General features: G+C 48.2%; 1 long non-coding RNA gene across 1 annotated transcript in view; it reads left to right on the top strand.

The window, feature by feature from the left end:
• Positions 1 to 18,050, top strand: part of LOC143781087 (uncharacterized) — a 377,260-nt gene that overhangs the window by 283,349 nt on the left and 75,861 nt on the right. The gene's annotated exons all lie outside the window — the stretch shown is intronic.

Here is an 18,050-nt window from a genome sequence, read left to right as displayed (position 1 = left end):
TTATTTTTGCACACGGGGCCGGGGGCGCCATTACTTTTGCACACGGGGCCGGGGGCGCCATTACTTTTGCACACGGGGCCGGGGGCGCCATTACTTTTGCACACGGGGCCGGGGGCGCCATTACTTTTGCACACGGGGCCGGGGGCGCCATTACTTTTGCACACGGGGCCGGGGGCGCCATTACTTTTGCACACGGGGCCGGGGGCGCCATTACTTTTGCACACGGGGCCGGGGGCGCCATTACTTTTGCACACGGGGCCGGGGGCGCCATTACTTTTGCACACGGGGCCGGGGGCGCCATTACTTTTGAACACGGGGCCGGGGGCGCCATTACTTTTGAACACGGGGCCGGGGGCGCCATTACTTTTGAACACGGGGCCGGGGGCGCCATTACCTTTGCACACGGGGCCGGGGGCGCCATTACTTTTGCACACGGGGCCGGGGGCGCCATTACTTTTGCACACGGGGCCGGGGGCGCGCTTACTTTTGCACACGGGGCCGGGGGTGCCATTACTTTTGCACACGGGGCCGGGGGTGCCATTACTTTTGCACACGGGGCCGGGGGTGCCATTACTTTTGCACACGGGGCCGGGGGTGCCATTACTTTTGCACACGGGGCCGGGGTGCCATTACTTTTGCACACGAGGCCGGGGGTGCCATTACTTTTGCACACGGGGCCGGGGGTGCCATTACTTTTGCACACGGGGCCGGGGGTGCCATTACTTTTGCACACGGGGCCGGGGGCGCGCTTACTTTTGCACACGGGGCCGGGGGCGCGCTTACTTTTGCACACGGTGCCGGGGGGGCACTTACTTTTCACACACGGGGCCGGGGGGCACTTACTTTTCATACACGGGGCCGGGGGGCACTTACTTTTCACACATGGAGCCGGGGGGGCACTTACTTTTCACACACGGGTCCGGGGGGGGCACTTACTTTTCACACACGGGGCCGGGGGGCGCTTACTTTTCACACATGGGGCCGGGGGGGGCACTTACTTTTGACACACGGGGCCAGGGGGCACTTACTTTTCACACACGGGGCCGGGGGGGCACTTACTTTTCACACACGGGGCCGGAGGGCACTTACTTTTCACACACGGGACGAGAGGGTGTCATATTCACTTTATTCTGATGTTTGACTGTGATAAATGATCATGTCCTAAAATGGACACCGTACATTTGCATAGCTGCCATCTTTGGAAGGTCAAGCTGGGGGTAATGGAAAGTTCGCCATTATTTCCTATGGGAAATTTTTTTTTTTAAATGCGATTTAAATAAAATCTACATATCGGATCGACTATAAAAGTCATAGCACACCTGTCCCCACCGAGGCCTTCGAAACGCCGCCTGAACGGGGTCTCTGCGCCGAGCGGTTCGGGACGCATTAATTGCGGAAAACGCGGAGAAGAATAATAACTAGATGGGCATTTCCTGAAGGAAATACATGGTGCTTGAAAAGCGCTGCCAGCTGCCAATGAACCTCAGGAGCATTCTGGCATGCAGGGCTCTGCCCCTTGGTATCCACTTTGGCCCCTTGGTAGCCACTTTGATGTGCGGGGCCCCTTGTTAGCAGCTTTGGCCCCTTGGTAGCCATTTTGGCATGCAGGAATCCTAGGTAGCCACTTTGGAGCACACAGCCTCTCGGTAGCCACTTTGGCCACATCTTCTTATATACAGACATCACTCCTATATACAGACAACACGCCTATATACAGACACAACTCCTACATACTGACATCCCTCTATATACAGACACCACTACCATATACAGACATCCCTCTATATACAGACACCACTCCTATATACAGACATCCCTCTATATACAGACACCACTCCTATATACAGACATACCCCTATATACAGACACCACTACAATATACAGACATCCTTCTATATACAGACACCACTCCTATATACAGACATCCCACTATATACAGACATCCCCTATATACAGACACCACTCCTATATACAGACATCTCTCCTATATACAGACATCCCTCTATATACAGACATCTCTCCCTTATACAGACATCTCTCCTATATACAGACATCCCCCTATATACAGACACCCCTCCTATATACAGACATCCCCCTATATACAGACACCACTTCTGTATACAGACATCCCTCTATATACAGACACCACTCCTATATACAGACACCACTCGTATATGCAGGCACCTCTCCTATATACAGACACCACTCCTATATACAGACATCCCCCTATATACAGACACCACTCCTATATACAGACATCCCTCTGTATACAGACACCACTCCTATATACAGACATCCCTCTGTATACAGACACCACTCCTATATACAGACATCCCTCTATATACAGACACCACTCCTATATACAGACATCCTCTATATACAGACACCACTCCTATATACAGACATCCCTCTATATACAGACACCACTCCTATATACAGACATCCCTGTATATACAGACATCTCTCCTATATAGAGACATCCCTCTATATACAGACACCACTCCTATATACAGACATCCCCCTATATACAGACACCACTCCTATATACAGACATCCCCTATATACAGACACCACTCCTATATACAGACATCCCTCTGTATACAGACACCACTCCTATATACAGACATCCCTCTATATACAGACACCACTCCTATATACAGACATTTCTCTATATACAGACACCACTCCTATATACAGACATCCCCGTATATACAGACACCACTCCTATATACAGACATCCCTCTATATACAGACACCACTACTATATACAGACATCCCTCTGTATACAGACACCACTCCTATATACAGACATCCCTCTATATACAGACACCACTCCTATATACAGACATCCCTCTGTATACAGACACCACTCCTATATACAGACATCCCTCTATATACAGACAACACTCCTATATACAGACATCCCTCTATATACAGACACCACTCCTATATACAGACATCCCTGTATATACAGACATCTCTCCTATATACAGACATCCCTCTATATACAGACACCACTCCTATATACAGACATCCCCCTATATACAGACAACACTCCTATATACAGACATCCCCCTATATACAGACACCTCTCCTATATACAGACATCCCTCTGTATACAGACACCACTCCTATATACAGACATCCCTCTATATACAGACACCACTCCTATATACAGACATCCCTCTATATACAGACACCACTCCTATATACAGACATCCCCCTATATACAGACACCACTCTTATATACAGACAGCCCTCTATATACAGACATCCCTCTGTATACAGACACCACTACTATATACAGACATCCCTCTATATACAGACACCACTCCTATATACAGACATCCCTCTATATACAGACATCTCTCCTATATACAGACATCCCTCTATATACAGACACCACTCCTATATACAGACATCCCTCTGTATACAGACACCACTGCTATATACAGACATCCCACTATATACAGACACCACTCTTATATACAGACATCCCCCTATATACAGACATCCCCCTATGTACAGACACCACTCCTATATACAGACATCCCTCTGTATACAGACACCACTCCTATATACAGACATCCCCCTATATACAGACACCACTCCTATACACAGACATCCCTCTATGTACAGACACCACTCCTATATACAGACATCCCTCTGTATACAGACACCAATCCTATACACAGACATCCCTCTATGTACAGACACCACTCCTATATACAGACATCCCTCTGTATACAGACACCACTCCTATATACAGACATCCCCCTATATACAGACACCACTCCTATACACAGACATCCCTCTATGTACAGACACCACTCCTATATACAGACATCCCTCTGTATACAGACACCAATCCTATACACAGACATCCCTCTATGTACAGACACCACTCCTATATACAGACATCCCTCTTTATACAGACACCACTCCTATATACAGACATCCCTCTATATACAGACACCACTCCTATATACAGACATCCCTCTGTATACAGACACCACTTCTATATACAGACATCCCTCTATATACAGACACCACTCCTATATACAGACATCCCTCTATATACAGACACCACTCCTATATACAGACATCCCCCTATATACAGACACCACTCCTATATACAGACATCCCTCTATATACAGACACCTCTCCTATATACAGACATCCCCCTATATACAGACACCACTCCTATATACAGACATCCCCCTATATACAGACACCACTCCTATATACAGACATCCCTCTGTATACAGACACCACTCCTATATACAGACATCCCTCTGTATACAGACACCACTCCTCTATACAGACATCCCTCTGTATACAGACACCACTGCTATATACAGACATCTCTCTATATACAGACACCACTCCTATATACAGACATCTCTCTATATACAGACACCACTCCTATATACAGACATCCCTCTATATACAGACACCACTCCTATATACAGACATCCCTGTATATACAGAAATCTCTCCTATATACAGACATCCCTCTATATACAGACACCAACCCTATATACAGACATCCCCCTATATACAGACAAAACTCCTATATACAGACATCCCCCTATATACAGACACCACTCCTATATACAGACATCCCTCTGTATACAGACACCACTCCTATATACAGACATCCCTCTGTATACAGACACCACTCCTATATACAGACATCCCTTTATATACAGACACCACTCCTATATACAGACATCCCTCTGTATACAGACACCACTCCTATATACAGACATCCCTCTGTATACAGACACCACTCCTATATACAGACATCCCTCTATATACAGACACCACTCCTATATACAGACATCCCCCTATATACAGACACCACTCCTATATACAGACATCCCTCTATATACAGACACCAATCCTATATACAGACATCTGCCTATATACAGACACCATTACTATATACAGACATCCCCCTATATACAGACACCACTCCTATACACAGACATCCCTCTATGTACAGACACCACTCCTATATACAGACATCCCTCTGTATACAGACACCAATCCTATACACAGACATCCCTCTATGTACAGACACCACTCCTATATACAGACATCCCTCTGTATACAGACACCACTCCTATATACAGACATCCCCCTATATACAGACACCACTCCTATACACAGACATCCCTCTATGTACAGACACCACTCCTATATACAGACATCCCTCTGTATACAGACACCAATCCTATACACAGACATCCCTCTATGTACAGACACCACTCCTATATACAGATATCCCTCTTTATACAGACACCACTCCTATATACAGACATCCCTCTATATACAGACACCACTCCTATATACAGACATCCCTCTGTATACAGACACCACTTCTATATACAGACATCCCTCTATATACAGACACCACTCCTATATACAGACATCCCTCTATATACAGACACCACTCCTATATACAGACATCCCCCTATTTACAGACACCACTCCTATATACAGACATCCCTCTATATACAGACACCTCTCCTATATACAGACATCCCCCTATATACAGACACCACTCCTATATACAGACATCCCCCTATATACAGACACCACTCCTATATACAGACATCCCTCTGTATACAGACACCACTCCTATATACAGACATCCCTCTGTATACAGACACCACTCCTCTATACAGACATCCCTCTGTATACAGACACCACTGCTATATACAGACATCTCTCTATATACAGACACCACTCCTATATACAGACATCTCTCTATATACAGACACCACTCCTATATACAGACATCCCTCTATATACAGACACCACTCCTATATACAGACATCCCTGTATATACAGAAATCTCTCCTATATACAGACATCCCTCTATATACAGACACTAATCCTATATACAGACATCCCCCTATATACAGACAAAACTCCTATATACAGACATCCCCCTATATACAGACACCACTCCTATATACAGACATCCCTCTGTATACAGACACCACTCCTATATACAGACATCCCTCTGTATACAGACACCACTCCTATATACAGACATCCCTCTATATACAGACACCACTCCTATATACAGACATCCCTCTGTATACAGACACCACTCCTATATACAGACATCCCTCTGTATACAGACACCACTCCTATATACAGACATCCCTCTATATACAGACACCACTCCTATATACAGACATCCCCCTATATACAGACACCACTCCTATATACAGACATCCCACTATATACAGACACCACTCTTATATACAGACATCCCCCTATATACAGACATCCCCCTATGTACAGACACCACTCCTATATACAGACATCCCTCTGTATACAGACACCACTCCTATATACAGACATCCCCCTATATACAGACACCACTCCTATATACAGACATCCCTCTATATACAGACACCTCTCCTATATACAGACATCCCCCTATATACAGACACCACTCCTATATACAGACATCCCCCTATATACAGACACCACTCCTATATACAGACATCCCTCTGTATACAGACACCACTCCTATATACAGACATCCCTCTGTATACAGACACCACTCCTCTATACAGACATCCCTCTGTATACAGACACCACTGCTATATACAGACATCTCTCTATATACAGACACCACTCCTATATACAGACATCTCTCTATATACAGACACCACTCCTATATACAGACATCCCTCTATATACAGACACCACTCCTATATACAGACATCCCTGTATATACAGAAATCTCTCCTATATACAGACATCCCTCTATATACAGACACCAACCCTATATACAGACATCCCCCTATATACAGACAAAACTCCTATATACAGACATCCCCCTATATACAGACACCACTCCTATATACAGACATCCCTCTGTATACAGACACCACTCCTATATACAGACATCCCTCTGTATACAGACACCACTCCTATATACAGACATCCCTCTATATACAGACACCACTCCTATATACAGACATCCCTCTGTATACAGACACCACTCCTATATACAGACATCCCTCTGTATACAGACACCACTCCTATATACAGACATCCCTCTATATACAGACACCACTCCTATATACAGACATCCCCCTATATACAGACACCACTCCTATATACAGACATCCCTCTATATACAGACACCAATCCTATATACAGACATCTGCCTATATACAGACACCATTACTATATACAGACATCCCCCTATATACAGACACCACTCCTATACACAGACATCCCTCTATGTACAGACACCACTCCTATATACAGACATCCCTCTGTATACAGACACCAATCCTATACACAGACATCCCTCTATGTACAGACACCACTCCTATATACAGACATCCCTCTGTATACAGACACCACTCCTATATACAGACATCCCCCTATATACAGACACCACTCCTATACACAGACATCCCTCTATGTACAGACACCACTCCTATATACAGACATCCCTCTGTATACAGACACCAATCCTATACACAGACATCCCTCTATGTACAGACACCACTCCTATATACAGATATCCCTCTTTATACAGACACCACTCCTATATACAGACATCCCTCTATATACAGACACCACTCCTATATACAGACATCCCTCTGTATACAGACACCACTTCTATATACAGACATCCCTCTATATACAGACACCACTCCTATATACAGACATCCCTCTATATACAGACACCACTCCTATATACAGACATCCCCCTATTTACAGACACCACTCCTATATACAGACATCCCTCTATATACAGACACCTCTCCTATATACAGACATCCCCCTATATACAGACACCACTCCTATATACAGACATCCCCCTATATACAGACACCACTCCTATATACAGACATCCCTCTGTATACAGACACCACTCCTATATACAGACATCCCTCTGTATACAGACACCACTCCTCTATACAGACATCCCTCTGTATACAGACACCACTGCTATATACAGACATCTCTCTATATACAGACACCACTCCTATATACAGACATCTCTCTATATACAGACACCACTCCTATATACAGACATCCCTCTATATACAGACACCACTCCTATATACAGACATCCCTGTATATACAGAAATCTCTCCTATATACAGACATCCCTCTATATACAGACACTAATCCTATATACAGACATCCCCCTATATACAGACAAAACTCCTATATACAGACATCCCCCTATATACAGACACCACTCCTATATACAGACATCCCTCTGTATACAGACACCACTCCTATATACAGACATCCCTCTGTATACAGACACCACTCCTATATACAGACATCCCTCTATATACAGACACCACTCCTATATACAGACATCCCTCTGTATACAGACACCACTCCTATATACAGACATCCCTCTGTATACAGACACCACTCCTATATACAGACATCCCTCTATATACAGACACCACTCCTATATACAGACATCCCCCTATATACAGACACCACTCCTATATACAGACATCCCTCTATATACAGACACCAATCCTATATACAGACATCTGCCTATATACAGACACCATTACTATATACAGACATCCCTCTGTATACAGACACCACTCCTATATACAGACATCCCTCTATATACAGACACCACTCCTATATACAGACATCCCTCTATATACAGACACCACTCCTATATACAGACATCCCCCTATATACAGATACCACTCTTATATACAGACATCCCTCTATATACAGACACCACTCCTATATACAGACATCCCTCTGTATACAGACACCACTACTATATGCAGACATCCCTCTATATACAGACACCACTCCTATATACAGACATCCCTCTATGTACAGACACCACTCCTATATACAGACATCCCTCTATATACAGACATCTCTCCTATATACAGACATCCCTCTATATACAGACACCACTCCTATATACAGACATCCCTCTATATACAGACATCTCTCCTTTATACAGATATCCCTCTATGTACAGACACCACTCCTATATACAGACATCCCCCTATATACAGACACCACTCCTATATACAGACGATCCCCTATATACAGACACCACTCCTATATACAGACATCCCCCTATATACAGACACCACTCCTATATACAGACATCCCTCTAAATACAGACACCACTCTTATATACAGACATTCCCCTATATACAGACTCCTATATACAGGTCAGAGTTGTGGGTCGCTTACTTTTCACACACGGGGCCGGGGGGCACTTACTTTTCACACACGGGGCCGGGGGGCACTTACTTTTCACACACGGGGCCGGGGGGCACTTACTTTTCACACACGGGTCCGGGGGGCACTTACTTTTCACACACAGGGCCGGGGGCATTTACTTTTCACACACGGGGCCGGGGGGGCACTTACTTTTCACACACGGGGCCGGGGGGGGCACTTACTTTTCACACACGGGGCCGGGGGCGCACTTACTTTTCACACACGGGGCCGGGGGCGCACTTACTTTTGCACACGGGGCCGGGGGCGCACTTACTTTTGCACACGGGGCCGGGGGCGCACTTACTTTTGCACACGGGGCCGGGGGCGCACTTACTTTTGCACACGGGGCCGGGGGGGCACTTACTTTTCACACACGGGGCCGGGGGGGCACTTACTTTTCACACACGGGGCCGGGGGGCACTTACTTTTCACACACGGGGCCGGGGGGCACTTACTTTTCACACACGGGACGGGAGGGTGTCATAGTCACTTTATTCTGATGTTTGACTTTGATAAATGATCATGTCCTAAAATGGACACCGTACATTTGCATAGCTGCCATCTTTGGAAGGTCAAGTTCGGGGTAATGGAAAGTTCGCCATTATTTCCTATGGGAAATTTTTTTTTTTAAATGCGATTTAAATAAAATCTACATATCGGATCGACTATAAAAGTCATAGAACACCTGTCCCCACCGAGGCCTTCGAAACGCCGCCTGAATGGGGTCTCTGCGCCGAGCGGTTCGGGCCGCATTAATTGCAGAAAACGCGGAGAAGAAGAAGAATAATAAAATATAAGAAATCGGATTACAATATGTTGCTTGAACCTAGGAGGTTCAAGCACCATAATAATAACTAGATGGGCATTTCCTGAAGGAAATACATGGTGCTTGAACAGCACTGCCAGCTGCCAATGAACCTCAGGAGCAAGTCTGGCATGCAGGGCCCTGCCCCTGGGTATCCAATTTGGCCCATTGGTAGCCACTTTGATGTGCGGGGGCCCTTGTTAGCAACATTGGCCCCTTGGTAGCCATTTTGGCATGCAGGAATCCTTGGTAGCCACTTTGGCCACATCCTCTTATATACAGACATTACTCCTATATACAGACACCACTCCTATATACAGACATCCCTCTGTATACAGACACCACTCCTATATACAGACACCACTCCTATATGCAGGCACCTCTCCTATATACAGACATCCCTCTATATACAGACACCACTCCTATATACAGACATCCCCCTATATGCAGACATCCCTCTATATACAGACATCCCTCTATATACAGACACCACTCCTATATACAGACATCCCTCTATATACAGACATCTCTCCTATATACAGACATCCCTCTATATACAGACACCACTCCTATATACAGACATCCCTCTATATACAGACATCTCTCCTATATACAGACATCCCTCTATATACAGACACCACTCCTATATACAGACATCCCCCTATATACAGACACCACTCCTATATACAGACATCCCTCTATATACAGACACCACTCCTATATACAGACATCCCCCTATATACAGACACCACTCCTATATACAGACATCCCTCTATATACAGACACCACTCCTATATACAGACATCCCTCTATATACAGACATCTCTCCTATATACAGACATCCCCCTATATACAGACACCACTCCTATATACAGACATCCCTCTATATACAGACACCACTCCTATATACAGACATCCCTCTATATACAGACATCTCTCCTATATACAGACATTCCCCTATATACAGACACCAATCCTATATACAGACATCCCTCTATATACAGACACCACTCCTATATACAGACATCCCTCTATATACATACACCACTCCTATAAACAGACATCCCTCTATATACAGACACCACTCCTATATACAGACATCCCTCTATATACAGACACCACTCCTATATACAGACATCCCCCTATATACAGACACCACTCCTATATACAGACATCCCCCTATATACAGACACCACTCCTATATACAGACATCCCTCTGTATACAGACACCACTTCTATATACAGACATCCCTCTATATACAGACACCACTCCTATATACAGACATCAATCTATATACAGACACCACTCCTATATACAGACATCACTCTATATACAGACATATCTCCTATATTCAGACATCCCCCTATATAGAGACACCACTCCTATATACAGACATCCCTCTGTATACAGACAGAACTCCTATATACAGACATCCCTCTATATACAGACATCTCTCCTATATACAGACATACCTCTATATACAGACACCACTCCTATATACAGACATCCCTCTATATACAGACACCACTCCTATATACAGACATCCCTCTATATACAGACATCTCTCCTATATACAGACATCCCTCTATATACAGACACCACTCCTATATACAGACATCCCCCTATATACAGACACCACTCCTATATACAGACATCCCTCTATATACAGACACCACTCCTATAAACAGACATCCCTCTATATACAGAAACCACTCCTATATACAGACATCCCTCTATATACAGACACCACTCCTATATACAGACATCCCTCTATATACAGACACCACTCCTATATACAGACATCCCTCTATATACAGACACCACTCCTATATACAGACATCCCTCTATATACAGACACCACTCCTATATACAGATATCCCCCTATATACAGACACCACTCCTATATACAGACATCCCCCTATATACAGACACCACTCCTATATACAGACATCCCTCTGTATACAGACACCACTCCTACATACAGACATCCCTCTATATACAGACACCACTCCTATATACAGACATCCCTCTGTATACAGACACCACTCCTCTATACAGACATCCCTCTGTATACAGACACCACTGCTATATACAGACATCTCTCTATATACAGACACCACTCCTATATACAGACATCTCTCTATATACAGACACCACTCCTATATACAGACATCCCTCTATATACAGACACCACTCCTATATACAGACATCCCTGTATATACAGAAATCTCTCCTATATACAGACATCCCTCTATATACAGACACCAATCCTATATACAGACATCCCCCTATATACAGACAAAACTCCTATATACAGACATCCCCCTATATACAGACACCACTCCTATATTCAGACATCCCTCTGTATACAGACACCACTCCTATATACAGACATCCCTCTGTATACAGACACCACTCCTATATACAGACATCCCTCTATATACAGACACCACTCCTATATACAGACATCCCCCTATATACAGACACCACTCCTATATACAGACATCCCTCTATATACAGACACCAATCCTATATACAGATATCCCTCTATATACAGACACCACTCCTATATACAGACATCTGCCTATATACAGACACCATTACTATATACAGACATCCCTCTGTATACAGACACCACTCCTATATACAGACATCCCTCTATATACAGACACCACTCCTATATACAGACATCCCTCTATATACAGACACCACTCCTATATACAGACATCCCCCTATATACAGATACCACTCTTATATACAGACATCCCTCTATATACAGACACCACTCCTATATACAGACATCCCTCTGTATACAGACACCACTACTATATGCAGACATCCCTCTATATACAGACACCACTCCTATATACAGACATCCCTCTATGTACAGACACCACTCCTATATACAGACATCCCTCTATATACAGACATCTCTCCTATATACAGACATCCCTCTATATACAGACACCACTCCTATATACAGACATCCCTCTATATACAGACATCTCTCCTTTATACAGATATCCCTCTATGTACAGACACCACTCCTATATACAGACATCCCCCTATATACAGACACCACTCTTATATACAGACATCCCTCTATATACAGACACCACTCCTATATACAGACATCCCTCTATATACAGACACCACTCCTATATACAGACATCCCTCTATATATAGACACCACTCTTATATACAGACATCCCTCTATATACAGACACCACTCCTATATACATTCATCCCCCTATATACAGACATCACTCCTATATACAGACATCCCTCTATATACAGACACCACTCCTATATACAGACATCCCTCTTTATACAGACACCACTCCTATATACAGACGATCCCCTATATACAGACACCACTCCTATATACAGACATCCCCCTATATACAGACACCACTCCTATATACAGACATCCCTCTAAATACAGACACCACTCTTATATACAGACATTCCCCTATATACAGACTCCTATATACAGGTCAGAGTTGTGGGTCGCTTACTTTTCACACACGGGGCCGGGGGGCACTTACTTTTCACACACGGGGCCGGGGGGCACTTACTTTTCACACACGGGGCCGGGGGGCACTTACTTTTCACACACGGGGCCGGGGGGCACTTACTTTTCACACACAGGGCCGGGGGCATTTACTTTTCACACACGGGGCCGGGGGGCACTTACTTTTCACACACGGGGCCGGGGGGTCACTTACTTTTCACACACGGGGCCGGGGGCGCACTTACTTTTCACACACGGGGCCGGGGGCGCACTTACTTTTGCACACGGGGCCGGGGGCGCACTTACTTTTGCACACGGGGCCGGGGGCGCACTTACTTTTGCACACGGGGCCGGGGGCGCACTTACTTTTGCACACGGGGCCGGGGGCGCACTTACTTTTGCACACGGGGCCGGGGGCGCACTTACTTTTGCACACGGGGCCGGGGGCGCACTTACTTTTGCACACGGGGCCGGGGGCGCACTTACTTTTGCACACGGGGCCGGGAGGGCACTTACTTTTCACACACGGGGCCGGGGGGGCACTTACTTTTCACACACGGGGCCCGGTGGGCACTTACTTTTCACACACGGGGCCGGGGGGGGCACTTACTTTTGACACACGGGGCCGGGGGGCACTTACTTTTCACACACGGGGCCGGGGGGCACTTACTTTTCACACACGGGGCCGGGGGGCACTTACTTTTCACACACGGGGCCGGGGGGGCACTTACTTTTCACACACGGGGCCAGGGGGGCACTTACTTTTCACACACGGGGCCGGGGGGGCACTTACTTTTCACACACGGGGCCGGGGGGCACTTACTTTTCACACACGGGGCCGGGGGGCACTTACTTTTCACACACGGGACGGGAGGGTGTCATAGTCACTTTATTCTGATGTTTGACTTTGATAAATGATCATGTCCTAAAATGGACACCGTACATTTGCATAGCTGCCATCTTTGGAAGGTCAAGTTGGGGGTAATGGAAAGTTCGCCATTATTTCCTATGGGAAATTTTTTTTTTTAAATGCGATTTAAATAAAATCTACATATCGGATCGACTATAAAAGTCATAGCACACCTGTCCCCACCGAGGCCTTCGAAACGCCGCCTGAACGGGGTCTCTGCGCCGAGCGGTTCGGGCCGCATTAATTGCAGAAAACGCGGAGAAGAAGAAGAATAATAAAATATAAGAAATCGGATTACAATATGTTGCTTGAACCTAGGAGGTTCAAGCACCATAATAAAATATAAGAAATCGGATTACAATATGTTGCTTGAACCTAGGAGGGTTCAAGCACCATAACTAGATGGGCATTTCCTGAAGGAAATACATGGTGCTTGAACAGCGCTGCCAGCTTTACAGCAGCACTTTTCACACACGGGACTGGGGGGTCACTTACTTTTCCACACCCGGGACCAGGGGAGCACTTACTTTTCCACACCCAGGACCGGGGCGCACTTACTTTTCCACACCCAGGACCGGGGCGCACTTACTTTTGCAAACTCGGGACCGGGGCGCACTTACTTTTGCACACGGGGCCGGGGGCGCACTTACTTTTGAACACGGGGCCGGGGGCGCACTTACTTTTGAACACGGGGCCGGGGGCGCATTTACTTTTGCACACGGGGCCGGGGAGCGCACTTACTTTTGCACACGGGGCCGGGGGCGCACTTACTTTTGCACACGGGGCTGGGTGCGGGCTTACTTTTGAACACGGGGCTGGGGGCGCACTTACTTTTGCACACGGGGCCGGGGGTGCACTTACTTTTGCACACGGGGCCGGGGGCACACTTGCTTTTGCACACGGGGCCGGGGGCGCACTTACTTTTGCACACGGGGCCGGGGGTGCACGCGCACTTACTTTTGCACACGGGGCCGTGGGCGCACTTACTTTTGCACACGGGGCCGGGGCGCACTTATTTTTGCACACAGGGCCGGGGGCGCACTTACTTTTGCACACGGGGCCGGGGGCGCACTTACTTTTGCACACGGGGCCGGGGCGCACTTACTTTTGCACACAGGGCCGGGGGCGCACTTACTTTTGCACACGGGGCCGGGGGCGCACTTACTTTTGCACACGGGGCCGGGGGCGCACTTACTTTTGCACACGGGGCCGGGGGCACACTTACTTTTGCACACGGGGCCGGGGGCGCACTTACTTTTGCACACGGGGCCGGGGGCGCACTTACTTTTGCACACGGGGCCGGGGGCGCACTTATTTTTGCACACGGGGCCGGGGGCGCACTTACTTTTGCACACGGGGCCGGGGGCGCACTTACTTTTGCACACGGGGCCGGGGGCGCACTTACTTTTGCACACGGGGCCTGGGGCGCACTTACTTTTGCACACGGGGCCGGGGGCGCACTTACTTTTGCACACGGGGCCGGGGGCGCACTTACTTTTGCACACGGGGCCGGGGGCGCACTTACTTTTGCACACGGGGCCGGGGGCGCACTTACTTTTCACACACGGGGCCGGGGGGGCACTTACTTTTCACACAGGGGGCCGGGGGGGCACTTACTTTTGCACACGGGGCCGGGGGCGCACTTACTTTTGCACACGGGGCCGGGGGCGCACTTACTTTTGCACACGGGGCCGGGGGCGCACTTACTTTTCACACACGGGGCCGGGGGGCACTTACTTTTCACACACGGGGCCGGGGGGCACTTACTTTTGCACACGGGGCCGGGGGCGCACTTACTTTTGCACACGGGGTCGGGGGCGCACTTACTTTTGCACACGGGGCCGGGGGCGCACGTACTTTTGCACACGGGGCCGGGGGCGCACTTACTTTTGCACACGGGGCCGGGGGCGCACTTTCTTTTGCACACGGGGCCGGGGGTGCACTTACTTTTGCACACGGGGCCGGGGGCGCACTTACATTTGCACACGGGGCCGGGGGCGCACTTACTTTTGCACACGGGGCCGGGGGCGCACTTACTTTTGCACACGGGGTCGGGGGCGCACTTACTTTTGCACACGGGGCCGGGGGCGCACTTACTTTTGCACACGGGGCCGGGGGCGCACTTACTTTTGCACACGGGGCCGGGGGCGCACTTAATTTTGCACACGGGGCCGGGGGCGCACTTACTTTTGCACACGGGGCCGGGAGCGCACTTACTTTTGCACACGGGGCCGGGGGCGCACTTATTTTTGCACACGGGGCCGGGGGCGCACTTACTTTTGCACACGGGGCCGGGGGCGCACTTACTTTTGCACACGGGGCCGGGGACGCACTTACTTTTGCATACGGGGCCGGGGACGCACTTACTTTTGCACACGGGGCCGGGGGCGCACTTACTTTTGCACACGGGGCCGGGGGCACACTTACTTTTGCACACGGGGCCGGGGGCGCACTTACATTTGCACACGGGGCCGGGGGCGCACTTACTTTTCACACACGGGGCCGGGGGGCACTTACTTTTGCTCACGGGGCCTGGGGGGCACTTAATTTTCACACACGGGACGAGAGGGTGTCATAGTCACTTTATTCTGATGTTTGACTTTGATAAATGATCATGTCCTAAAATGGACACCGTACATTTGCATAGCTGCCATCTTTGGAAGGTCAAGTTGGGGATAATGGAAAGTTCGCCATTATTTCCTATGGGAAATTTTTTTTTTAAAATGCGATTTAAATGAAATCTACATATCGGATCGACTATAAAAGTCATAGCACACCTGTCCCCACCGAGGCCTTCGAAACGCCGCCTCAACGGGGTCTCTGCGCCGAGCGGTTCGGGCCGCATTAATTGCGGAAAACGCGGAGAAGAAGAAGAAGAATAATAACTAGATGGGCATTTCCTGAAGGAAATACATGGTGCTTGAACAGCGCTGCCATGCCAGCTTTACAGCAGCACTTTTCACACACCGGACCAGGGGGGCCACTTACTTTTCCACACCCGGGTCCAGGGGAGCGCTTACTTTTGCACACCCGGGACCGGGGCGCGCTTACTTTTGCACACGGGGCCAGGGGCGCACTTACTTTTGCACACGGGGCAAGGGGCGCCATTACTTTTGCACACGGGGCCGGGGGCGCGCTTACTTTTGCACACGGGGCCGGGGGCGCGCTTACTTTTGCACACGGGGCCGGGGGCGCGCTTACTTTTGCACACGGGGCCGGGGGCGCCATTACTTTTGCACACGGGGCCGGGGGCGCGCTTACTTTTGCACACGGGGCCGGGGGCGCCATTACTTTTGCACACGGGGCCGGGGGCGCCATTACTTTTGCACACGGGGCCGGGGGCGCCATTACTTTTGCACACGGGGCCGGGGGCGCCATTACTTTTGCACACGGGGCCGGGGGCGCCATTACTTTTGCACACGGGGCCGGGGGCGCGCTTACTTTTGCACACGGGGCCGGGGGCGCGCTTACTTTTGCACACGGGGCCGGGGGCGCCATTACTTTTGCACACGGGGCCGGGGGCGCGCTTACTTTTGCACACGGGGCC

The sequence above is a fragment of the Ranitomeya variabilis genome, chromosome 6, assembly GCF_051348905.1.
Source record: "Ranitomeya variabilis isolate aRanVar5 chromosome 6, aRanVar5.hap1, whole genome shotgun sequence".
NCBI classification, from domain to species: domain Eukaryota; kingdom Metazoa; phylum Chordata; class Amphibia; order Anura; family Dendrobatidae; genus Ranitomeya; species Ranitomeya variabilis.
This window is presented reverse-complemented; position numbering and strand designations above follow the sequence as displayed.